This window comes from Dermacentor andersoni, chromosome 10, assembly GCF_023375885.2.
Source record: "Dermacentor andersoni chromosome 10, qqDerAnde1_hic_scaffold, whole genome shotgun sequence".
NCBI classification, from domain to species: Eukaryota; Metazoa; Arthropoda; class Arachnida; order Ixodida; family Ixodidae; genus Dermacentor; species Dermacentor andersoni.
In genome coordinates, this window is record NC_092823.1 from 126,521,777 (window position 1) to 126,547,485 (window position 25,709).

At 46.2% G+C, this 25,709-nt stretch overlaps 1 protein-coding gene and 1 non-coding gene across 2 annotated transcripts in view; one reads left to right on the forward strand and one right to left on the reverse strand.

The window, feature by feature from the left end:
• Myo81F (unconventional myosin 81F) overlaps positions 1–25,709 on the forward strand; it is a 124,817-nt gene that overhangs the window by 1,881 nt on the left and 97,227 nt on the right. The gene's annotated exons all lie outside the window — the stretch shown is intronic.
• On the reverse strand, positions 13,511–13,583 carry TRNAS-CGA (transfer RNA serine (anticodon CGA)). Its single transcript has one exon. It is a non-coding gene; the product is annotated as a tRNA-Ser (tRNA).

The window sequence follows — 25,709 nt, forward strand, 5'->3', positions numbered from 1 at the left end:
GCGTTGTGGGATGAATGGAAGCAAGCAAGCGCTCTCGGGTGCTGTGTGGCGAAGCACGATTGCTGGGTTGGCCCTTTCGTCTTTCGGTTCTCGGGAAAACTGAGCGATTGATAGCTCTGCGGTGCAGCCTCCTGCTCGGAGAGCGATCGGCAGGGATGGCTGCTGGGCTCTTGGGAACAGCCGCGACCACGGTCTGGAGCGTACGCTCTTTCTTTTCCTTATTTTTTTTTTTGTGTGCTTTCGTGCAATTCGATATTAGATGCTATAGTGCACGGGAAGTTCAACGGGCAAATCCAACCTGATCCGCTTCCACAAGGAGTTTGTTCCGAAAGGCGTTGAGGCTAAGCATCAAACTGTGCGCGCGCGGCAGGGGCTGCCTAGCGAAATGAGTAGCTGCACCCTGCGGTGCCGCTTTCCTGCAAGGACTTGCGATAGATCACCGGTACAAACAAATCGGTCGTTTTTTAAGGAACGGGTTTTGGACGTTTCTTTCGGTTACATGTGAGCAATGCGGAATTGATGGCAACCCGCGACAGTCTCGCTGAATTTGCGGAACCGCTGTCGTAATAAAATTTAAATACATGCATATAGGAACGAAATTTAACCATACACGCTGTTGCGAGCGCTGTCCTTTTAATTGGCAGGTGGGTCACCCGTACCCAGTGACTCACTGAAGTTTCCTCGTCTCGTTTTGCGGTGTAGTTCCGTGTTATTTTGTCGCCCTAGCTGTAACGAGGCTTGGATGTAAAGTGCGATCAACCGTGGCCAGCAAAGTTGCTCGTACACCCGCGCACGCATATATGTTTCGTACTTGCGTTTTTCTCCCCGGTTTGACGCCGTCTCGTCCGGAGTGCCTATTTTAGGGCGTTCCCTTGCCTCCGCCCCGGTTTCCGGGGATCATCTCCCGGAGCTAGCGCCTAAAGAGGCGTTTTCCTTTCCACCTTTTTCTTTTTTTCTTTTTTCTCTTTCTGTTCTTGCGGGGAGGAGTACGTCACGGGTTTGTCAACTCGGTGGACCCACAGGTCCTACCAGCCGTATGCGGCGAGAAATGTTAGCGCTGCGCCAATTTAATTCCGTAAAAGTTGCAGCATGATGTGTGTTGGTGTGCATGTATGTGTGTGTGTGTGTGTGTGTGTATGGATGTACAGGCTCATCACATTTAATTTGGAAACAAAATCAGACAGATAATGAACGGAAGGAACAGGTTGGCAACTTCCACCGGAAGGGGTCGTCATACATACATACATCATACATACATACATACATACATACATACATACATACATACATACATACATACATACATACATACATACATACATACATACATACATACATACATACGTTATTATCTGCAAGAGTGGTCCGACAAATTGAGGACTCGGAAGAAGGTCGTAGAATTGTATAAGCAGCGTCCCTAATAAAGCATTTATACCGAATATAAATCTTCTATTGGCTTATGACTACGTATATGGACTATTTCATGAGTAAATCATTTGCATAACTTGCGTAAATGACTAAAAAATTTTACGTGAACTGCAAATTATCGTGGTGATTTTCGCCACTTTGAACACTGGAGAACAAATTAAATGTTAACCATTAAAACTAGATTATAACCACAATCGCTCACACAATTGCTTCGTCAGTTTCTATATCAGAGTTCATATGTTGGAAACTCGATGTTTTAAGTTTCCGAAATTTTGCTTCATAAGTATATTCAAAAGCAATAAAGCTTTTCTTTAATTTGGAGCTTCGGAGACTCCTCGTAGTTCTCAAACCTGGCCTGCGCTCATCCCAAAGAGCTTCCACTCTTACGATACGTCCTACCAAACTTTGAAGACTTGGTATTCCAGTTAGCTCGTAATACTCACTAAAAAAAGAGTTAGTGGGATACTTTCAAATTTATGGCGACACCATGGTGTTTTTGACATTAGGCATGCATAAATGTCAAATGCTTATACTTGGAAAAACGGCTGATCCTGTGAGCTAACTTAAGGTAGTACTTGGCCTTGTGTTTTGAACTTCTTGGGGAACTGTATCTTGGATTGAACTGTCTTCGAAGTAACACACCATCTTTCGAAAATATTTTACATTCAAACATTTTTCGGAATTCGACGTTCAGTATTTTGCCCGATTCGGACGACAATCGGTGACCGAAATGCAGCTCCTCAGTTTGTTTCGTGTTGCGCAGCTGAGTTTCGGAACGTGTACTTTATTATTATTACAGTGCACATTTTATTGACTAGCTTACATTCAGATTGCGCACACTTGAAACTCGCTCGTGTTCTGATGAAAAGAAACAAGCGCATTTCATTAAAGCTGAAAAGATGAAAATTTTCATTCAGAACTAACGCGCGTATTCGACACCTCGCGGAGAGGCGATGGTCGCATATATTGCATCTCACACCCGGTGACCCCGATAAACGGCCGGGAGTGTTTCGAGCAGACGATTTGTAGCAGACGACGACGGTGACGTCTTGCCGAGCTAGCATGTGATTCTTGACGTCACAAGAGCGCGCTTTTTTTTTTTCAGCGCCACAGCGAGAGAAAGAGAGAGGGTACAGAAAACGAAAGCTGCATTTTTGTTGAACATCAAGTACGCGCACGGATAAAAATGAAAAGCCGGCTCACGGTGGTGTACTTTTTGTCATTAAGAGGAAATGGAAGGTAATGGGACTTTCCTGAGAAAAAAAAATAATAAAGGGGGCAGTGGTTCAATGAGCAGACGAATTGGGAAGTTTTCCATTTCAAGCAGATAGGGCAATACAGGTATTTTCCAGATACGGTCTTTCTAAGCGACGGCTTAAGTTTTCGTCTGCTGCGGAAAGGTCGTGTAGGTTCCAGAAGTTGGGACGGCGCGCCGCAGCTGCGTATTTCGGTCGTCGACGCCGCATCGATTTTTTTGCTGAATGAACGACCGGCGCGCTTCCCGAAATTGCTCGTCGTCGGCCGGAACCGCCACCTCGATAACGCATGCACGCTGGGTCACGCAGTGTGGGTCATCCCCGCGGAAAGCTGCTTCTTGATTAAAAGAGCACCCGGCTGTGGCATATATTTCGGCCTGCTCATTCGGGGTGGACGCCAAATAAGCGCAGCTGTCGACTGACCGTTGCTGTTTTTGGCCGCGGTGGCTGCTTGTCGTATGTGTGTACGATATCTAGAAGAAAAAAAAACTGATTTTGGCAGCATGAGTACACAGCTGGCGATATGTCAGGGGAACATATAACTTTTTGAGTTCTGCATGAAGGGTTGTTAGTTTTGACCACCTGTAATTGCACTTGCATTTCGCCCTCATGGAAATGTGGTCGGGAGTCGAACCCACGGCCTCGTTCTCAATAGCACAAAGCCATAGCCACTGAGCCTTCGTGTCCTTCTTTTATTCTTATTTTTTTGCAAAGTATTTAATACAGTGAGTAAAATAGTGTATCTACAGGACCTTTATGTACGGTATCGTGAGCACCAGATGGGCATAACCAATAAGTACATACAATCCAACTCTATATAATCAAAGAAAACTGCACAGTACATTATGTATAGTACACGTTGTACATGAAAATGCAAATTTATTTCAGTATATACGTTCAAACATTTACTTGGAAGTGATTTCGTAAATTACTAGCTTGCACTCAGTTGAAGTCAACTGCATGCGGAAACGCATGGAAGTGGTTTAATTATTCCCGTTAGCTTTCGACGTCTTTGCTGCTCTGTTGCCACAGACGGCGAAAGACAGCCCTATGAAGCGCATTTATGGAGTACCCCGAAATTACGCTTAAAAGATCTAGGATGGAGCAATGAAATGGAAACCCAAGACACCACGTTACACCTTGAGCCGTGATTTCTGCGCTTGGGCAAAGAAAATGAGATTTTAACATGACAGACGTGAGAAACAAAGCTTAACTTGTCCGGGCACATGAAAATGCTGCTTTGAGCGTCCAGACGTGACATTTGAAAAAAAAAAAGAGAAAACAAAAGGGTTTTCGTGTCCGTAACGTATACCAGTCAGTAATTAGAACCGACTTGAAAAGCGATTATGTCTCTGATCTGTTTTCCAGGTATAGATTTCTGTAGTTGCGAATCCGTCGGTCGTTAGAGTAAGCTCAGACTCTTTTAACGAAGGCATACAAGAGAAAAATCGACGCGCGGTTCTTTTTTGCACCTGGCGTCGTCTGCTCGAAATGGGCAGCTGAAAATGGCGGCGCGGCTGTGTCCGTGTTCAGAATGCGATAGGAAAGCTCGTCTGCCACCTGTGTAACCACCTCGACCACGAAGACGTGCGCAGTTGTGCGATACGAATTTGGCAGCACCGGTTGTCCGACTGCGTGGCAACGCACTGGCTTCAAAGGACTTCAACGCTGTGGTGTTGCGTGCGGCCGACTTCAAAAGTTCATGGCCGGGGTGCGGAATCTGGTTAAAAAAAAAGCTCGACATCTCTTGAGTGCAGCGTAGATTTGAGCTGTAATGTTTATTTAGTTCGTCAGTTTACCATCAAGGTACATAGTATATTGCAAAGCGGACGGACGATAAGGTGCGCCCATATAAAATGTATCAAACAAATCATATATTAATATCGCAACATACAGGATTAAATAATCATTATCAATAAAAAAATACAGAACAGACTTCTGATTGCTTTTTTTCCTCTCACAAAATTTTTAATTTCTAAGTTCTAACGTTCGAATTATGAGAGAGAGAGAGATAAATGAGATACGAGAGGCAGGGTGGTTAACCGGAAGATAGATATCCAGTTTACTACCTTGTACTGGGGAAGGGGTAAGGGGAGACAGAAAGAGAAAAAAAATTCGCATGCATAGAAAGAAAGGGAGAATGCAGAAAGAAAATGAAGAAAGGAAACACACACACGAAAGAACTTGTAAGTGTCACAGGCGTTCATGCAGGTCGCTTGACCGGAGGAATTCAAATTTTTAACTACCTTGTTTTTAAACACCTAATTTAACCACCCGATTCATGACCAATCCCCCACTGTGGGTTTGCGCCACAACTACGCAGGTCAACAACAACAACAAGAACGCACACACTGAAAATACAACAAGAATACAAGTACAATAACAATGTACGCGGCCAACTTAAGTGTTGTAATCTTTTACTCCATGGTTTCAAGCTAACTACGCTGAAGCTCGACTTTCTCGCCGAACCCGCTGATCCCGCAATGTTTCGACGCTTATTGTTCTTATTAGTGGCTAAGGCGCGAGAACGCGGTCCCTGCATCTAAGACTGGACAAATGCGGGAGAGCGTACGTGTCTCGTTTTGCGGCCAGTTCGAGCACATGCACCACATTTTGCCCGAGTTCGTTCTCTACGCGATGTCAGCCACATGGCCTCCGAGATACGGTGGCGCGCGCACACCTCGTGCGATTTCGGAGGCCATGTTTGACTTCACGTGGAGAATGAACTCGGCAAAAAATTCTCGAACTGGCGGCAAAACGAGACACGTATGTTGTCCCGCATTTGTCCAGTGTTAGGCGATGCAGTGACCGCGTTTTCGCGCACAAGACTCCACGCTTAAAAGGCTTCGATTTCGGAGGTCACGAACCAGTACATTCTATGCGCAGGCGCTCTTTGAAATCTAGCAATAATAAAAAAAGAAAGGCTGACTCGGCTGATTTCAATTTCTTCCCGTTTTTTGATTTTGCGCGTTTTCTCCACACTCTGTCACCTCATATCGCGGCAGCAACAGTCAAGGGTTCACGTGCTTGCGTCGTGGTATGCGTACTTTGTGGATAGCGTCTTCGAGTGAGTCACGGAAAAAAAAGAAAAAAAGGAAAAGTGGAGAAAGGAGCCTCCTTATCACCAGTGTCGTTTTCTTCCTTTGCCACTTTGGACTCGATCCAGCCTCGTAAGGAAGGAACCTTGAAGTGGCCGTGTCGATCGGTCCAAAGGCCGCATCCACAATTTTTTTTCAGAAATGCGTACACAGTTAAGCAGACGACGCGCGATATTTTCCAGCTGGCGTCGTCTGCTCCGGCAGCTGAAATTTTCTGGTAGCCTCAGGGCGACGCTGCATGTCTTCCAAACCACCGGCGTGCTTTGAATGCAAGTACTGCGGGCAACCTTATTACCTGTACCGCTTTGCTCACTTTTTCTTTCTTTCCTTTTTTGCTGCCCTCGGTGACTGCGCTTTCGTTATTTTTCTTCCTCTTTTCTTTTCTGTCTCGGCGAGCGACCGTTGACAAAAGGAGAGCCATCGTTTGCGGACCACTTGAAATTCTATCTGCGATCCGATAAGGAGTGTGCCGGCGATGCTGTCTTTGAAGAGCCTTTTTTTTTTTCTTTCTCTAGCAGCAACGCACCGCGTCCCTTCACAGTCCGCTGGTCACGGATAATGGATTCCTTTTGCAGCTGTGTGCAACTATCTATAGACAGTAATTGTCTTGACGATGCCTCGAAGGGGCTATACACAAAGCGCTTGCTTGCCTGTCCACTTCAGCCTCCCATTACAACGCAATGTTCGCTTCGTTGTACTTTCGGTTTCTTTCTCTTTTTTTCTGTGTACAATGAGCAAGTAACTTTTTCCCACGTGCACACAGTATATTTTACGGAATGCTATCCTGGACAAATAAGAGTAAAAGCGCAAAAGCAGACCAGACGACGAGGAACATGGGCAAGGGCTATTTCTCGTAGTCCTCGTTAATTCCTTTGCGCCTTTACTCGTACGGGGCTGTGGAATACCAAACTATAGCCTAAACTACCACCCTTCTAAGGTATCCTGGAGATGGACAAATTCCGCCGTATTGTCGCATTCCGTAATGACGGCATTTTGAGCCAATCAGAGAAGCCGTTGCAGCCTTCTAGGCCAATCAGAGCTTACGAGATGGCGAATTCGACAACATGGAGGACATTTGACAACGTCCAATAAGATCATCTTACGGCTTTGGCACAAAAAAAATAAAGACTGAATATTTATTCGATGGCTTGGCATGTCTAACCTTAAGCTGGATACTGCAGTTCAGAATTGGCATTGCTAACATACTATGCGAACTTGCCAGCTTTAGGTGCTCTGGTTTATTCCCCAAGAAACACGTTATTATTATTTTTTTTTTAAAGCAGGACACTTAGTACAGATACCTCTGATAGCGGGTGTACGCACAAACACGCATGTATCCGTACGCACTACCGTTCGCGGCGGCTCATGTTGTAGGGCTGTTCTGCTGAGCATGAGGTCAAGGGTTCGGCTCCCTTCCGAGGCTGCAACGGCCGGTATCGAACCCACGAAATAGAAAAAAAAAGGATAGTCTTTATCTTTGAAGTAAAAGACTCTAAAGGACCTTTAGAGTCTCATTAATCTGCATCAACACTTCTCTAGCTATACCTCGTATACCGCTATACCTATGCCTGTGACGGATCCGGTCGTATCAATATCTTCCCTGCCTTTTCTTTTTTCACCAACGCCAACGTATCTTGCTTATCTCGACTGCTGACCGGCTGATGCTTCCGTTCACTTTAAAGCCAAGCGCTTGTGGACAAGAGAGAGAGAGAAAAAAAAAGAGGTGAAATATTTATGAAACTAAAGGGAAACCGCAGGGTCCTTCGACGGGCCCTTGGCGCGAGTGGAGGCCTCAGTCCAGGACGCCATGAGCCGCGGCCACCCGGTGCGCTCTCAAGCCCACATCGAGCTGGTCACGGGAGTTGAGGCTATATGTACACAGAGAGGGAGAGGGTATCGGCGCGACGCCACGTCATTCTCTCTCTCTCTCTCTCTCTCCATAGGACCATTGTGTGATGGGATGTGGGATTGTATAGGTTGGCCCTCACGAGCTGGCACGCCCAAGTGGCGTGGTAGAGAGTGGCCGGAGCGTTGCAGTCTGGTCATTGTTGCGGGTATCTACGCGACAGCGTTAATAAGGGACGCGTCGCAGAAAAAGCCGGTGTTGGCATCCGGCGCCGGCGTCCCGTGAGCGAAAAGTGCCGTGTCTGTTCTATACGGCACTAAAGTTCTATCGCTAGAGTTGGTCACACCAGGGTCACACCTTGTGTTATGTTCTTTACAAAGCTATTCCTCGGAATATTGAGAACGACAACCCACACACAAATGGCGCGACACAAAACACCGACAGCGCATGCCTTTTATGTTAAATCTTCTCAGACTGAAGTCTGAGAGGTGCGAAATAATAACAGAAGATCGGTCCACGCAAGAGGCCGCGTTTCTATCAGAAAGCTTAAGCGTTCTCTTAATTTTTTCCCCATCTCCTCCAACAACGAACCGATCTGAAAAAAAAATCGGAAAGACGCTCTTTATAGATGAGATCATGGGAAGCCAACAAACAAAGACACCAAGGAAAACAGGAGAAATTACTTGTACTTACCAAGTGAATTACAGAAATTATAAAGTAACTGCACTAGCATTAATTTATAATTTCTTTAATTCACTAGGTAAGTACAAGTAATTTTCCCTGTTTTCCTTGGTGTCCTTGTTTGTTGGCTTCTCATGATATGATTAAAGAAAATCGGGCCCCTCGGTTAACCCCCTTTCTTCTCGTTCTTTATAGATGAGGTTTCACAACTTCCAGTGTATGCGTAAAATTTGCAATGGGCCGGCTCTGGTGAGGGGCCCTTTAACGTCGACAGTCATGGCGAGATGCGTTCTAACGGAATTTCTACCATCGGCGTCAATTGAAGCGCGAACAGCAGAGCGCGTAGCTGAAGCATAAATGGGGGGGGGGGGGGGGGGGAGGCATAGTGCTCCAGTCATCAGCAGCGACAGGTGGGCGCATATGGTTTAGCCGCACTGCGCGATGATGCTCCCCCTATGCTGGGATACTTTCGTTTCTCTTTTATTTGAAAGTGAGAGAGAAAAAACAAGATTGCGGCGCAAACTAATGACATGCACCGCTATTCGCGTATCACTTGACGCGGATAGCACGTATATACGATTACCCGCCGCGATGGCTTAGCTGCTGTATGGTGTTGCGCTGCTATAAGCACGAGGTCGCGGGATCGAATCCCGACCGGGGGTCGAAATGCAAAGACGCCCTTGTCCCGTGCATGGAGGTCACGTTAAGGATCCCCTGATGGTCAAAATTAACCCCGCGGAGTCCGCGACTACGGCGTGCCTCGTAATCAAATCGTGGTTTTGGCACGTAGAACCCTAGCATTGCATTCAATTCAGCGCATGCGATTGTGCGCGTCTGTCAATGGACTGATGACTGGACGGCGCACACTATGCCTTCATACATGCTTCGGCCACGCCCTCCGCTGTTCGCGTTTCAGTCGATAGCACAGCGTATTGTTGAAGACGCTGCCGGCGTCGAAGGGCTCCTGGGGCGGTATTCTGTAAGAGTCCGCCTAGTGGACTGTCCATTTCGGCCGCTGCTGATTGGCTAGGGTCTCTCGTCTCCTCCTCTCTCGTACAGCTGCATCCAATCAGCTGCGGCCGAAATGGACAGTCCAGTAGCTGGACTCCTACAGAATACCCCCCTGGCTGCTGCCTGAATGGGGAAGACAGAAGGAGATCTCCCACCTCTTCCCCTTCCCTTGAGTCCATTCCGAGTGCACAATAAAGTCATTCTCTCTCTCTCGCTTTAGACCATATAGGTCTTGATTTCACAAGTTTTAGATTAAAAGATATGCAAAAGGTTTAAAATTTTTATTGTTAAATTATATTTTAAAGCTGCCTTCAATGTTATTAGAAGCATATATGTGATACAATGCAGAATAACCAGAGAAAGAACGGAGTCTTTTCAAAATCACTTATGTTACGGCGAATTACAATAATTGGCTCCAATGGCAATTGCGCGACAGCGTCTTTTCATGTCCCTGCTGAATGGATATGCTCTGTGAAGTCTGAACCGCGAATGTGCGTTTCTCCGAGAGGAAGCGCGCCTTCGCCGTTGGTGATGGCAGTATTTATTCACTGTTGGGATTGGTTTCCATGTCCCTCTTGATTTGATATTGACACGTGTACCTGTTCATAGGGCGACCGCTATCGCCGCGCGAGCGATAATGGCGATAAGTGATGGCTTGCATCGCACAGCCAACACTTGCGTCGCTGCCCTGTCGCCTTTTAAGCGGCAGCGCACCCGGCTAAATGCTGTGTTCGTTCGTACGCGGAACGTTTTGGAGCACTGCAATCACGGCGCGCTAGCGGGCATGTCACATATATTTTTATTTCGCGGCCATCTGCAACAAGCGAAAAAACACTAATACCTGATAGATAGAAAGTTAGAAAATGTTTAATCGGACGTTATGCAAATCGCTCTGCAACTTTCTCATCGGAATTTTTTGCCCAACTTCGTTGCTTCGGAAATTGGTTAATCAATCTTTACTAGTTACGTAATTAAGCAGAATACAAAAAAAAAACAGTCTGACCTACTCCGCGCACTGGTCGGCAACATGTAATTGGTCACGTCGTCTTAGAGTGCATCGACATATATACATTTTGGAACTCTGGCTGAAGTTAGGTGGGAAAGCCTGTAAATATGCAGGGTGTTTCAGTGAACACTTTCAATTTTTTTTTAAAGATTGCCTGTACCAGATAGCACAATTCTAGTCCAGAAGCTGGTTTACTCGAAATGGCGGACGTTACTTGCAGAAGGAATTGAAACGCGTAATCGACTACTTAAAGAAAACTTCTAATGAAGTATTGAACTAATTACCTTATGTCGCATATTGCAATTTACAAATTGTAGCGGGTGAGACTGCAAGACATATCCGCCTGAAATGAATTATGCGGATGACACCGTTTACGATATATGCGCCGTCAGACTTGCTGTAAAAATGCACTGTCGTTCCATTTACTTTCTTATCATAACGTCGTTTTATTTATTAAAGCACAAAAGTAACTGGAACGGCAATACATTCTTCCGCAAAGTACGGGAATTCATATCTCGAAACTGGTACCATCCTGAGAATTCGTTTCAAGTGGATCCGTCTTGCGAACTCCTCGGCTAGAATTTGTAAATTGCAATATGTGTCATAATGTCATTAGTTAAAAACTTAATTAATGCATTATTGTAATTAGTCAATTGTGCATTTCATTTTGTTTTGTGGAAGTAATGTCCGCCTCTTAGTAGACGAGCTCATGGACTATAATTGTGCTATCTGTCACAGGCAATTTTTTTTTAAGTGTTTGTTGAAACACCCGGTATATAAAGTATTATGTGGCTGCAACAAAGTGCGTCGAGAAATACAACGCCTCCCGCTATTTTTTTTATTAGAAGGTTTATACCATATATCCTCATGTTTCAAATAAGAATCACACAAGGTGGGACACGTCCATTCTGAAGAAGTTACCATGAAACCCCGGTGGCGAATACTGAGTGGTTAACTCAAAGAAAATAATGTAACTAAAATAATCCGCTAAACATAATTCGACATTTCATTAACAGGTCGGTCGGGTTGCTTTAGAGATGCCTGTGAGCCGAATAATATATTCAAGCTTTATGTAGGGAGCTATTTTCTTTTGTTACGCAGTGCAGATCTGCACGTATACGTGGTCAGCATACATAACTTACAAAATCCACGTCATGGTTACCTCTCTAGACATTGTTTCTATATGTATATATCCACAAAGTACCCCATATATACAAAAAAAAAAGAAAGAAAAGCCGGTTTTTCACACGCGTAACACGCACCGTCGGCAATCGGGTAACGTGTCCTGTACCCAGACTGATGTCAGCGCGTTTAAACGCGGCACCTCGTTACTGATGCATATATACATAAAAGGCGACACAGTGTTCGGCTTCGCAGAGGCGCATAAGAGATAGATTGTTTGCAACCGATCAAGATCAACCGACGCGGAAAGTGCTTCTAACCGGCTTATATGCTGCGCTGAGTTATAACACCCCACACTTTTTTTTTACCATCTTTCTACACACCGGGAGTCGTCTGCCCACGTCCGGAACGCCGACTAAAATCTCGGTTATAGTGACGACGTCGGTCGTCACCGACGAAACGACGTTACGCTGGAAAAGAGAGATCTCGCAACGTAGGCGCGTGCCAGCATCGAGAATGCAGGACAGGAAGCAATAAAAAAGAAAAAAGAAAGACAAAAATAGAAATAACGGATGTCGCGCGCCCGAGGACATGTACTGACAACACCACTGTAGTGCCGGTTGCACTGGGCTTCCTTTTTCGTGGAAAAAGGAGTGGAACGTGGCGGCACACCGCGGCGGAAATGGAGCTGCGGCACAACTTTTGTTTGTTTCCTTTTGTTTTGCTTTTGCTTTGTTTTTGTCCGGAAACGACGAGTACCGTACCACTGCCAACGCTGTGTGTGTGTGTGCCTGTGTGTGTAGGTCGCGAGCAGCAGGCATTTTTTTTTCTGCTCCTCCTTGCAGACGAACATCACCGGATCTGTGTTTGTCGTCTTGTCGTCTGCTTGATGGCGTGTGTGGTCGCGCTCTTGCGTCTGCTTTGTTTTCTTCCCCCCCCCCCCCCGCGCGTTTCCCCTCACCGCCCTCTTGATGTCGTGCATATTTTTTTTATATTCTTTTATCGACGTCTTCGTGGGCGGTCGGAGAAACAACCTGATAAGAGGCTGCGCAAATTGGTGCGTCGACGACGGGTTCATTTCCCTTTTGGCGTCTTGCCTCGGGCATATTGTTGGACAGGCGTGCAGTTCTGTCTAAATAAAGCGGTACATTGGGGTTATTATTTCCTTCAATTACCGTTGATGCTAGCTATGTATGTTTCACATAAACGAGAAAAGAAAATTGATGTTTTATCGAGTTTAGAAGAAGAAAATTGAGGCTTAAAGAATCTCCTCAGTTTATTGGCATCGAAGAGCTGCTTGAGCAAATAGTGTTTCAGTAGTATCAGTACTCTGAGACATCTAGCGTACGCATTGTGGGCAGACAATTTCAGGCGACAATTGACCCACGGTGGTTCACTCGTAGTACTCATTCGCGCTATCATTAGTGTAAGTAATAACGAGTAATCATTAATACTATGATAGGGCTCATTGACACTATTGGTACTAGAGCACCCAGTGGCGTTACTTGGCTTCCCGTGGCACCTGGTAAGCCTGCTCGAGGTGTCACCTCTCCACACCTGCCCTCCCCTTTCCTCTGTCTATTGCCACTCCGTCCTATTTCTCAACTCACATATTGTATTGCGAATTTGAAATAATATGAAAGGGCCACGCCCCTCGTTTTGCCTGTAATTCGGCATTTATGCTTGTAACAATAAAAAGAAACACAATATTGTGGCAGTTTGACATGTCTCGTGACATGCCTGCAGTTAGCACTTACAATATTACACAATGTCGTAAGCAGTACCTTGCAGACACACTGCTCACATCAAAGTATAATTACCATTCCTTATAGCCGGAAAGAGTTACTTTTCATATATAATCAGGGAAAAATTAAAAAAAAATATATATATATATAAACGAGAAGATAGGGGGTTAACCGAGGGGCCCGATTTTTATTAGTCATATCATAAGAAGCCAACAAACACTGACACCAAGGACAACATAGGGGAAATTACTTGTGCTTAATAAATGAAACAAAGAAACGATAAATCAATGGAAATTAAAGTGGATGAAAAAACAGCTTGCCGCAGGTGGGAACCGAACCCACAACCTTCGCATTTCGCGTGCGATGCTCTACCAATTGAGCTACCGCGGCGACGTTTTCACATCCACTTTCTTGGGTATCTATGTGTCCTAGTAGAACCGTGGGAGTGTTAGCCAGCGCCACCACTCACAGACCTTGGAGGCGGACGTGGAACGTCCTTTTTGCCGCAGGCGTCACGAGAACGTGATCTTTTTTGGGTGAAGGCAACTGGTCAATAAACCCACTACCGGGGACGCTGCTCTCAGCCAATGAGCCTTGGCGTACGCAGCTCCTCGGACAGTATACCGAGCCATCCAGAATGAATCAAAGAGGCCAACTTAGGCTAAGTGCTCATAGAATGATGACTATGACAATCCCACCTCGAGCACTCACAGTACGAACGAGCACTAGCACAGTCCTTTAGTACTAGACTACCGCACCTTTACTTCACCTATATCTTTGCTAATGATCGCCCGAGGTTTTCTGTCCACGATGCGTACACTGGATGGTGTGAAGTACGTGTCTCGTCTCTCGAGTATTCTTTATCGTTCACGTTTTAGCCGCATCGTAGCCGTCGCAGTTGGGAGTATTCTTTAAAAAAAAAGAGCGCACGTTGAGCCGTGCCAAGAAGAGTCACGTGACGCCCGACGGGCGGCAATTAAGAGACGTGTACGCGCTGGGAACCGTAAACTCCCCCGGGTAGCACCACAAGGACGGGGAATTATTGGAAAGGCCGAAGGAGACACGGGCGCCTCCAACGTACACCGCTCATTTCGTTGTTCTGGCCGTTTCCGCCTTTAGTTCGGCCGATATTTACGACGCTTGGCGACGCCATAATACGCGACGCAGTCGCCCCCCCCCCCCCCCCCCCCCCCACCTTGTCCCCTGCAGCGCCATTGCGCCTCGCGTATCGAGACGCCGCTGCTAACTGTCGTCTGCTTGAGCTGTCGTGGTCGTACTGGGAAAGGAACGGGCGCCGTCCTCTGACGGCCCAGAATCGCCCCGTTTCACATCGCCATCGGCTGTTTGTCCTTCTAATCCTCGGCCAGTCCCTTAGTTTACGTCTTCCGGCTCGCATCATCGGCGGGGGAACGTTGCACCCGTTTCCATGGCAACGGTCAAGCTAGCTGCCTTTCGCCCCGATGTCGTTTGTTCTTGGTCACCCGTCTGCCCCATCCCACATTCATTCTCTCTTTCTTTTTTTTGGGAAGGGGGGGTCATCCACTCTTGCGTATGCACTGAATCATATGCAATGCCTATGGTATGTGGTGTATTGTTCTCTACAAAAATTACTACATGAAAGGAACTGTGGCGTCAGCTACCATGCTTGGGATTGATATGGCTAGTTCGTGTGTACTTATACCCGCCGCGGTGTCTAATGGTGGCATTATTATGTTGCTGAATACGAGGGCGTGGGTTCGAACACCCCGCTGTGCCGGCCGCATTTCGGTGGAGGCGAAATGCAGAAACGCTCACGGGTACCGCAGGCGGTAAGAATTATTCCGAAGTCCCCCCCCCCCCCCCCCCCCTCTGTGGCGTCCCATGATCCGACCGCGCAGTTTCGGGACGTTAAAACACACAATTGAATTTGCACGGATTTGTCTATTAGTCTTCGTGCTTCACTGTTTCAGATGTTCCTTTAGGGAATTATATAATATGCGCCTTTCTTCTTTCGAAATTTCCGAGAAATCGTACGTTTCTCAACACACTTAGGAAGGCAATAAATAGCTCTTGCGCGCCCGCATACTTCGAAACGTTGCGTTCGTAGAGGAACATCTTGTTAAAGATGATCAATTTGCAGAGTCACAAAGCCGTTTGAAGCAGTCAGAAGGGCGACGAAGCCTTTGGGCAAAGCCGTGTACCGGCCATCGTTCCTGCAGGTTTTCGGCATGCTCTATACTCACGCTGCAGCCCAACGGCCACATACTTGCAGCTACCGTAGACGCTGGCGCCGGAGTTCCATGTGGTAGTTTACAACGTGAAACGTCTTTAAAAACGGCCACAGAGGGGGTCGCCTGCAGAAACCGATGTAAAGAACGCATGTTATAGCACTATCTCGCATATATTTGCAAACACACTACTCATGCAGCTTACTGTGGCGTCATTGTGTGCCGAGGAAAGAACCCATGCGCGTGACGCGCGTGCAGGTGGCGCTGCTGTCGCGTCATGCATGACGCAACTGAAGCTAAAATTAGCCTCGCGCACGGTCTTCGGAGAGGCGTAGCCCGGCAGTACGTATGTCCATTCGAGCAGGAATAGTCGCGTTTGATAAAGCTCACTGTGCCATAATATAGGCGTAAATTATCAAACTCATACTGGGGATAATGAGAAGTTATGAGGCCTACAAGTGTGCAATTTCTTTTGCAGAAATTTCAAGCTCGCTAGCGTCAAGCGCTCTGTGCTGTCGCCCCCTTTCTGTTCCATTAGAAAAAATTCTCGCGCTAGAAACAATTCAACAGAAAAAAAAGTATTTAATCTGGCTCGCGCAAAACGACCCATCTTTTTAATTTGGAATACTCGCCGCGTCTTAACTGGATAACGTGTACGTCTGCTAGGCAGGCAAATGTGACGAGCAGACGACGTGAATGGAGCTCGCGCGCGCGGTGCCCTGACCTTGCGTCCGGCTGTGACTTCCCGGAACCCACGCACGAAGCCAAGTCGCGTCGGTCGACGCGCCGAACCAGCTGTCGCGTGCAATTAAGCCTCTGATGCAACACGCGTGACACGCGTTCGTCCGCTTCTGTGTAGCATAATGGCGGCGACGATTCCCAGGCTGGGTTGAGCCGCGACCCGCGACTCTGCTCCGCGTCAGACTGTGTAGGGTCTCCGGGAAGCTGCAGACGGATAGCAGACGGAGGCCGTTTTTTCGCGTGCCAGCATCCTTATGCCCTCGGAACGCTATCTGTGATGAACCCTTGCACATTGTAATGCACGTTGCCTTTAATCTTTGTCGAGATTATCTACGAAGCGATTGCGTAAAACATTCGTGCCACGCATGTGAAGTCGGATGCGTGCGTAACTGTACGGGAGTGGGTTTAATCGTAGCAGACTGGGAGCGTTGCTACTGGTCCATCTTTAAATAAAGGCGCTTAAGATGTATGTATGTATGTATGTATGTATGTATGTATGTATGTATGTATGTATGTATGTATGTATGTATGTATGTATGTATGTATGTATGTATGTATGTATGTATGTATGTTCTTTATCTGTGCCTTCGGTTTTTCTTTCTGTAAATGTTCGGTTGTAGTCGGCGCATGTCTTCGCTTCGATTTGTTCCTTGTTTTAAGCTTCTTAATTTTTCTGAAAGATTGAGTGGTTTAAAGAAACGCTAAAGACAATCCGCGATATCTGCTCACTCACTCCCTCACTCACACTCACTCACTCACTCACTCACTCACTCACTCACTCACTCACTCACTCACTCACTCACTCACTCACTCACTCACTCACTCACTCACTCACTCACTCACTCACTCACACTGCTTCATCTGACTGACATCGCTGCTGGGTATCGCACTTCATCCCGTTGTAGCCATCCAAAGGCTGTTTAAACGCTTGCCGCTCGCAATACTGCTCATCACATCTCTTTACACGTTGTTCAAACAGCGTAAGACTGCATTTATCTTCGTGTGCCGAAGCCGTGCACCACTCTTCCAGTCATGCATCTTGGAAGTCAGCCACTGAAGATACTATCCACTAGAAATGCCCACCCCTTGCGTAATTCACCCAAATGGGACATTCGAGTTGTTACTAACTAACTAACTAACTAACTAACTAACTAACTAACTAACTAACTAACTAACTAACTAACTAACTAACTAACTAACTAACTGACTAACTAACTACATAAATAAACAAATAAATTGAGTGCACAGTGGCCAGTTTCCATGCCACATGAGGGCCTTCGGTATTTGCTTTTGCGTTTTGTTGATTAGGGCATTGCTTGTCTACCAGATATGCTTCGCTTATACATGCACTTGTCATAACATAAGTGGTCTTTTGCTTTTAAATAGGCGAGGGCAGTATGTGTAGGCACTAGGACCTTTACTCAGATTGTTAGTGTGTGTTATCATTCCGAGTTATTAAAGCACAACGCAAGATTTTTGTGGACGTTGTTCTCCATTTCTAAGAAATGGTAACTTTTCAAGTGTCTTCGTTGTGTAAGGAGGGTTCCGGAATAACCGTACACATGTATGGATTCTCGGCAATCAACACCTTGTGTATTTCTTTTTTTTTAATAAAAAGGGGAAAGCTGCGATAATTTCTTCGCAGTCTTCTTTGTATCATAGTGCCTGGTTGCAGGTCGTTTCATGTGCGTCGTGGACGATATACGAAATGATAATTTTTAAGTTTTACGGAATATTTACAAAAAATCGGCTGTAAGAGATAACATAATCATTGTCCTTGAACTAGATTATTCGGAGAGGCGGAAATTACTAGCACGGGAAATCGAAACACACGTCCAACGAATTAACACAAGTTCACTAATTACCTTCCTTATTAATCACTCTGTGGCACATATTGCAATTTACGAATCATAGCCGGTGAGTTTGCAAGACGTGCCCACTTGAAATGAATTTCCAGGATAACACCACTTTCGAGATATTATTTCTCAATGTGTCGGACGAAATACGTACATGGCGTTCCAACTACTTTTGGGCTTCAATGTATAAAAGAGCGTCTTGCTAAAAAAATGGAACGAGACTGCATTTTTACGACGAGTTTGATGGCGCATACCTCCAAACAGGTGTCATTCTGGAAATTATTTCAAATGGATACGCCTTGGGAAACTCCACGATTCGTAAATTGAATTAGGTGCCATAAAGTAATTACTTAAGTTAATTAGGGATTTTCATTGGTTCAGTATGTGTTTTGATTTCTTGCGCAAGTAATATCAGCCTCTCTGAATACTCCAGCTGATGAATTAGAATCATCTTGAACAGGCGATTTTTTAAAGAAAATTTCTAAAACTTAAAGATGATCACTCCCTATATAGTGTCCCAGCTAACAGTAGCCAAGATGTTCAGCGAAAAAAATTATGAAACATAAATACGATGCGGGGTACGACCTTAAGACCTACGGTCATGTCTTTCACCGTAGTTTTTTAATCTTGCTTTTTTTTCTTCTTTGGACAGCTTGGCTAACGCTAGCTGGTACCACAGTACACAATGCGTTACAGCCTAGAGGACTACGATGTAGAATTGTGATGAGCGATTATTGAATAAACAAGAAATATTCTAATCTATGGTGGCTTTTACTTTCACGTTGAATGTCCTCGAAATGTTCCCAGGGTGGATAACAGGTGATAAAGAAAGTGGTTTGGGAAGGAGTGGGGGGGGGAGCTGCAAGATAGTTTGGCTTCGTTCCGAAGGGAAACCCTCCACACACCTATGCTTAAAAAAAAAACAAAAAAAAAACTAGAACGAACGAAGGTGTACGAAGCATTTCCGGCGCGTCCCCCGGGAAGTCAATCGACCACTTACTCGTCGCTGACGCAGCGTTCTGCTCAAAGCAGACGACACAAAGTCTGTCCAAAGTATTTCCGCTTTGCCGGCTATTCACGTGATGTAGTACGACGGCCAGTCAGATGCGTCAGCGCTGACGCAGCAGTCCGTAAGCTCTCGACCGATTTTCGGCTCCGCCGATGAGTCTGGTGCGGGCGAAATGTGCCCGTGGGTCGAAGCGTATACTAGCTTGTACACTCTGTGCCCACAACGTGGTGGCGGTCATAAAGAGAGCCGCTTAGGACACCGCGAAGGAGGCCATGACGCGAGAGAGCTGGCGGTCTGGGAAGTGGAGGGGGGGGGGGGGGGGTAGCTAGCACCACCCGCGAGGCACAGCACTTACGTGTGGCCGATAGCGGTGTGCATCTACCTGGGCGCTTGGCGAACAAAGTGTGCACCTTGTCTATGTTGCATCCCCGTTGGAATGCAGTACGCCCCGCCCCGCCGACGGATGTCGATGGAGCGTGACTAATCCGAGTTCGTGGAACAGCGGTCACTCACTGACTTCGTCTGTCTGCGCGGAGGAAACCTGTGAACGGCGCGCATTCCTGTGTAACACTCGCGATCGTAGACGCACCGGGATCGCTGTGTGTGTGTGTGTTTGGTTGTGAGTGTGAGTAGGCGATTTTGTTTGTTTTGGGAATCTAGGGGGGCGCGAACGACCGCAAGCGCCATCCTCCAGCCTGTTCGTGTGGCTTGCGTGTGCTCTACAAATGTAATCTGTGGGACGGTCGCATATGTCGTTTGTGTTTTGCGTGCCGGAGCGGTGCGCGTGTGTGTCGCCGCTAACGGTCGTGTGCTTACTCCCACTCTTGTCGTCTGCTGCTTGCGGGATCACCGTAACGTCGTACGTCTGTCCCACTCGGCAGCTTCTCGAGGGACAGACGACAGGAGAACAGCGTCTGTCCTTTGCTCGGGGAGACAGACGACGCAGGAACGTCGTCTGCCCTGATGTGGATGTTGCGAGACGGACGGCTGACCTTCAACAGAATAAGAATAGACAACAAAAATGATTGAGAAAGAAACACAGGAACGTTCAGAGCGTGGATCCGTTGCAACGGGAGAAGACATACACAATGCAAACCACCATGCATGCGATGTCCCTCTCGAACCATTCTATACATTCAAAGAAGGAACTAGCTGAAAAGTACAGTCGTGACAAATACGAGAAGAAAGACTGAATTCGTTCCTAAGCTGTAATTACTTGTGATTTGTGGATTTGAATCAGACGTAGGGGTACGTAATACTTTTATTTCCCATTGAGTATTTTTGTTTCATCGAAGAGTATTGTATGGCGCTTGAGATTTTATTCGTTGCGGCATTTTTAAGGCAAATTGAGTGCTCCCTCTCGTATTTTGTATTGAGCCACCTTTAGCTCTCCGTTTTACGTGAAACTCTACAACTCGGGGCCAGCTGCAATTTTCTTATTCAAAGTACACGTGAGACGCAGAAATGCTTTCATAAGGTAACCGGTGGACAGTTGTGACAAAAATTTCTTACATTTGAAAGAGGTAGTTAAATTCCAGCCACTGCAGGAAGCAGAATTTCGAATTAGGGCCTTATACTTTTTTCTTAAATATTGCCGAAAATTGGCAAGTCTGTAAGAACAGATTAAATAAAATTAACGCATGAAGTTTATAAGTCCCCAACTATGCACCAAAATATATACCACAGTTCTGTAAACAGCATCCGTTAGAGCATCTCAAGTGGACGAATGTGATATACGAATTAACAGCTTATATAAAATTGTTACAGTGTTTACACGGGCTTCTGCAAAAGTCCTATTCAGGGCAAGCGCTATTACGCACAAACACTCAAACACCGTGCGCTGAACTGATTTGAATAAACTTATTGTATTTATGGGAGAAATCTGCATTCTACAGACTTAAGAAGCGGTATTTTGATTAAGGCCTTCAAATTCGACGAGAATTGTCAACATTTCTAAAGGAAGGCAGAAAACGACGTGCAAAGTTTACAAATATGTGACTGCGCACCAAAAGCAGATATCGAAGTTCTGTGAACTACACCTGCTAGCGAACTTGAAGCGAACAAGTGGGATATACAAGTTTAGGGCTTACACCTAAATCCTTACAACATTTACGAGGGTTTTGCAAAAGTACTATTCACAAATTAGTAACGTTGTCAGCTTTAGATGTCGCAATAGGGGCATATAGAGAATTGGGATATCGTACTTTATCGTTGAGTTCCGGAGTCGGCAAACTTGATACTCGCCTGTTTCTATTTTTAATTGTGTTATTTGCAGGTGTTAAAAAAATCATTTAATGCTTAACTAAAGCTCTATCTCCTACAGTCGATAGATAGTAACTTTTTTTTTCTTTTAAATGTGGAAAATATCATCAAGTTAGGTGCAGCGAATTCCGAGCCAGGATCTGTTCTCATACATGTATTTCAATAGGAGCTCAGGAGGCAAAGCGCACTCTTAACGCACTAATGTATTCAACCCTCGAGCCGAATGAAAGGGTAAGGTGTCGACGGTGGGGGCCCAAGTACGATCGACTTCGTCGTTGTGCAAGCAGTGGCGTCCGTCGTATTGACCGGAATCTCGAGAAAAAGTGCTCATTAAAGTGTTGATTTATTTTGCTTCGTCTCCCGCTTCATCTGCGTTTCGTCGTTGTTTGAGAGGCGTTCGAATTGCAGAAGAGTTCTCGCTGCGGCTAGCCCATAAATTCTGCTGGTCGGAGCTCCAATGAACCTCGAGAAGAAACGAAACTTACGAATAATAATAATAATAATAATAATAATAATAATAATAATAATAATAATAATAATAATAATAATAATAATAATAATAACGTCACCTTTATTGCTCGCCGGAAATTACGCAGAACCGAGGACGTTGAGAACCAGCGCAGTTTCCTGGCACGGCTTCCGAGATCGCAGGGTGTGCGCGGCGCGCTGAAAATCTCGGGGGCCACGGTCTGGTATTTGTGGCATACGCAGGGTGGCCACTCTAGTCATACCCACTAACCAAGCAGGGACACGCGTCGTTTGCTTAGGAGCTATTTAGAGTCTGTTAATATATATATACATATATTAAAAATTTTTAAATACCGGAATGCAGCTTTGCGAAGATTGCTTCAGTTGTATCTACTATTCATTTATAACGAATTTAGCCAAACTGAAGTTTAAATTTCGTTGCGGTTGGCATTTATGACCTGCTGGAAAATGCGCGTCAAACGCGGCTTCAGACCTGAGGAAACAGGGTATACTCACGCCACCGACAGTGGAGGTGGCGGTCACGTGGTATCTCAAACAGCTCAAGAGCTGGTGTGACCGTATTAGCCATATACACTGACCCGTGTTGCCGAAAGCTGCCAAATTGGCCCTTCCGATTGCTCGCTTCTCTTGGAAACACAACCGCTATCCCTTCTCGGCCCGCAGATTGCTTGCTGGACTCAGCTTTTTTACAGCGTGGCCATGGCCGTGTGTGTGTGTGTAAGCGTCAGGTGTATTTGGTACCACGAAACTTCCACGACAGGTTTCGATGACGTGAGGATGCTCCTTTTTAGAACTGATGTCGAACAGCGCGAATAAAACAAGGCCACGAGGCAACAAATACCACATACTAGCGTTGACTGCCACCTGGAAGTTTATTTGAAATTGTCCAGCCATTTTATACCTTTTCTAGCGTAGGCATGCGTACACCAGTCGCAAACACATCAGCACAGTCAGCTACATCATAATCTTTCATGCAAAAAAAGCTATTTCTTTTTTCCGACACGGTAAGAGAGGGAACGCTTACACATTTCCCGCCTTCCTCTGTGACTGGTGTACGTATGCCTATACGCTGGAAACGGTATAAAATGGCTGGACAATTTCAAATAAACTTCCAGTTGGCAGTCAACGCTAGTATGTGGTATTTGTTGCCTCGTGGCCTTGTTTTATTCGCGCTGATCAACATCGGTTCTTAATATGAACCAACTAGCACTCATCAAGATCTTATTGATGCTCCTTTCCCACGTCCAAATTCCCGCTGCACTTGGCGCCTCCGCATCGAAAAAAAGAACATATTTTCCATAACCACCATTCGAAAATCCAATTTGAAACATACGGTATACTACATGAAAACCCGTATGTTCCAGCATGTTTTATCATTGGACAGGGAAATGCTACAGAGCCTATGACCTTCTTTTCAGCTTTTTTCTTTTAATTTTGTCATAATGCCATTACCTGAAATGTTGAATATGTATATATTCTTTTAGTTGTTTTCCCTCTTTATGTGAATCATATCTTGTTGTCTCCATAATGTATAACTACATGCATTTACCGAAACTCATGTATTGATATCTATCCGCATAGGCTGCTGACTGAAGGGGTGTCGAGGCTTGCCAAGCAGTGCTACAGCATCGCTTTTCTCTTGACACACGCAGTTTCTTTTTTTGTACAAACGGAAAATAAATTGAAATTGAATTGAATTACCTTGGGTCGGGTTTTGATACGCAGTAATAGCGCTCACGTAGGACGGTATCACGGCTACGTACATCAAACGAAGCAAAAAAAAAAAAAAAGCCACTCGCACTTAAACGCGTGTTAAGCAGGAGCCGCCACAGAGAGCCGTTTGTTCAGATCCGAGCAGCCCCAACATTGCTTGTCTTGCAAATGGTTTCCTAATGGTCCTTTCTTTAAGTTTTTTTTTGCCACATCGTGCCCCCTCGATAAACGACGTGGAAACACCGCCCATTCGGGTGGGGCGCGATTTTCATTTCTGTTACGTTATTTTTTTTTTTTGTAACAATGCGTTCTGCGGTCTCTTTCTAGTGTCCGTCTTGCCTTCCATTTGAGCCGTTGTAAATGGGGGCGTTCGTCCTGAGAGCTGACGCTATGCGATTTAGCCTTTGTATATATAGCTTTTGCTTGAAGTGCTTCAAGCACGTATTGTCGGCAGTGTACCGTATCGACGATCATATAACGAGATGGCCTTGGGTTTCCGATAGTGGGCGTCGACGTCGGGGCCCCGAAACCCGGTACAGCAGGACTCAGGCGGTGCTAAAGACTGCTTTTCTTCTTCACACAGTGTCATACAGTAATTACTAGATGGAACTTTGACGCTAGTGTCTACGGGAGTTGCAATCATGGCGGTTCAGTCGGCATAGGAGCGATGACTAGCAGGTGAATTGGCCTAAGCCTCGTCCTTCTCGCTTTAAACGGCTCTGCGACATCGCGTAACGGATCGTTCTAAAAAAAAAAGAGTAATGCGTTACAAATGGAACAATTCGTAGTGATTACGCATGTACGCAGTCTCATATTGCTTTCTGCATTTAGAAAAAGATAGGAGTGATCCGAAATATGGGCCAATAAAGGGAGATACATAGTAGTTAACAAAGTTACAAGAACGTGTTAGCCGTTGGGCTGTAGTTGGTGCGAAATTTCAAGGTAAACGAGCGATGAATTGCCGGTGAAAATAATACAGATGCAAAGAACACGGATACAGACAGGAAAGACGCTTCCCTCTCTGTATCTGTGTCCTTTCCCTCTGTGTTCGTTTCATTGACAATTTAGCGTTCCTGTCTGTATCCGTGTTCTTTCCGTCTGTGTTCTTTTCATCGGCAATTCAGCGCTCGTCTGCCTTCAAATGCCACGAGAACGTCTTGAGCCACAAGCTTGAAGGTCGGACAAGTCCGTGTATTAAGCATCATTCCCCCGGTAGCTCCTATACGCACGTGTGCTCTAGCGCCGGCGTAGGCGTGTGTATGAAGGCTAGCTGCACGATCACAGCACCAGAGATCTCCTGTAATAAATCTTTTGCAGAAATCTCTACGTTTTTTTACCATGGAATCCGAGATCTTATGGCGCGGAGGCAGCTCGCGCCTTCAGATCTCGGAGGCCGTGCTCCTCCTTTCCACTGTGAACGACGGCAACTGGAGCTGTCCGGCTCTTGCGACACGCATCAGTCAATCGTCGCAGCGCGCTTGGCTCGTGACGAAGCCAAGTGGACGCGACGGACGCCGTGCTCCGCTCAGCCGATCGGCTCGGGAAGGAAAAGAGTTTAGGAGGAAGCATCGCTCAGCGCGATCGAAGCCAAACCTAGTCGGCCCAACACGTGATCGCACGTCGAAGTGCGCGGTTGGTTTGATAGTGTTCCCGCTCTGTAGGCAGAGCCACCTGCAGGGCAGCCGAACAAGCGCACACGCATAAAAAAATGGCTGTGGCTTAGCTAAGGTTAAGCCCAGGATGCGAAGCATACTAGCCTTTATTTTAGTTGTTGAACCACTGTTTAGCCTGGTGAACTGCTGTTGCTTGGCTATATTTGGTTCGGCTAGACGAAGAAACAACTCATGCAGGCGAGCGCACGAGCTGAGACCCGGCTATGTAGCTACGCGGCCGCAAGCGAGCGCACGAGTTGAGCCTCCGCTTTTGCAGCTGTTATGACGTCATATGGTAGCTACGCGGCCGCGCGCGGCGCAGCAAGGAAGAGCGTGGTTGTGCGGCTAGTATGCTTCGCATAAAAACTACTGGCATAGCTGTACTGGGAACGAAACGTCTCATCCAATCTCGATTCTCGCTCCGTGATCTCGACGCAAGAGGTCACGTGTGGGGCCGCCACTGAGCAAAAGGGACTGGGTTCAAGGAGCGTTTGTTTGCCAAGGCCGGCTATGTGACGCAACGTTCTCTCCTATCTTTTTTTTTCCTTCCTCCATGATCGGCTCCACCTGAGCCAGGGTCGGGGGTT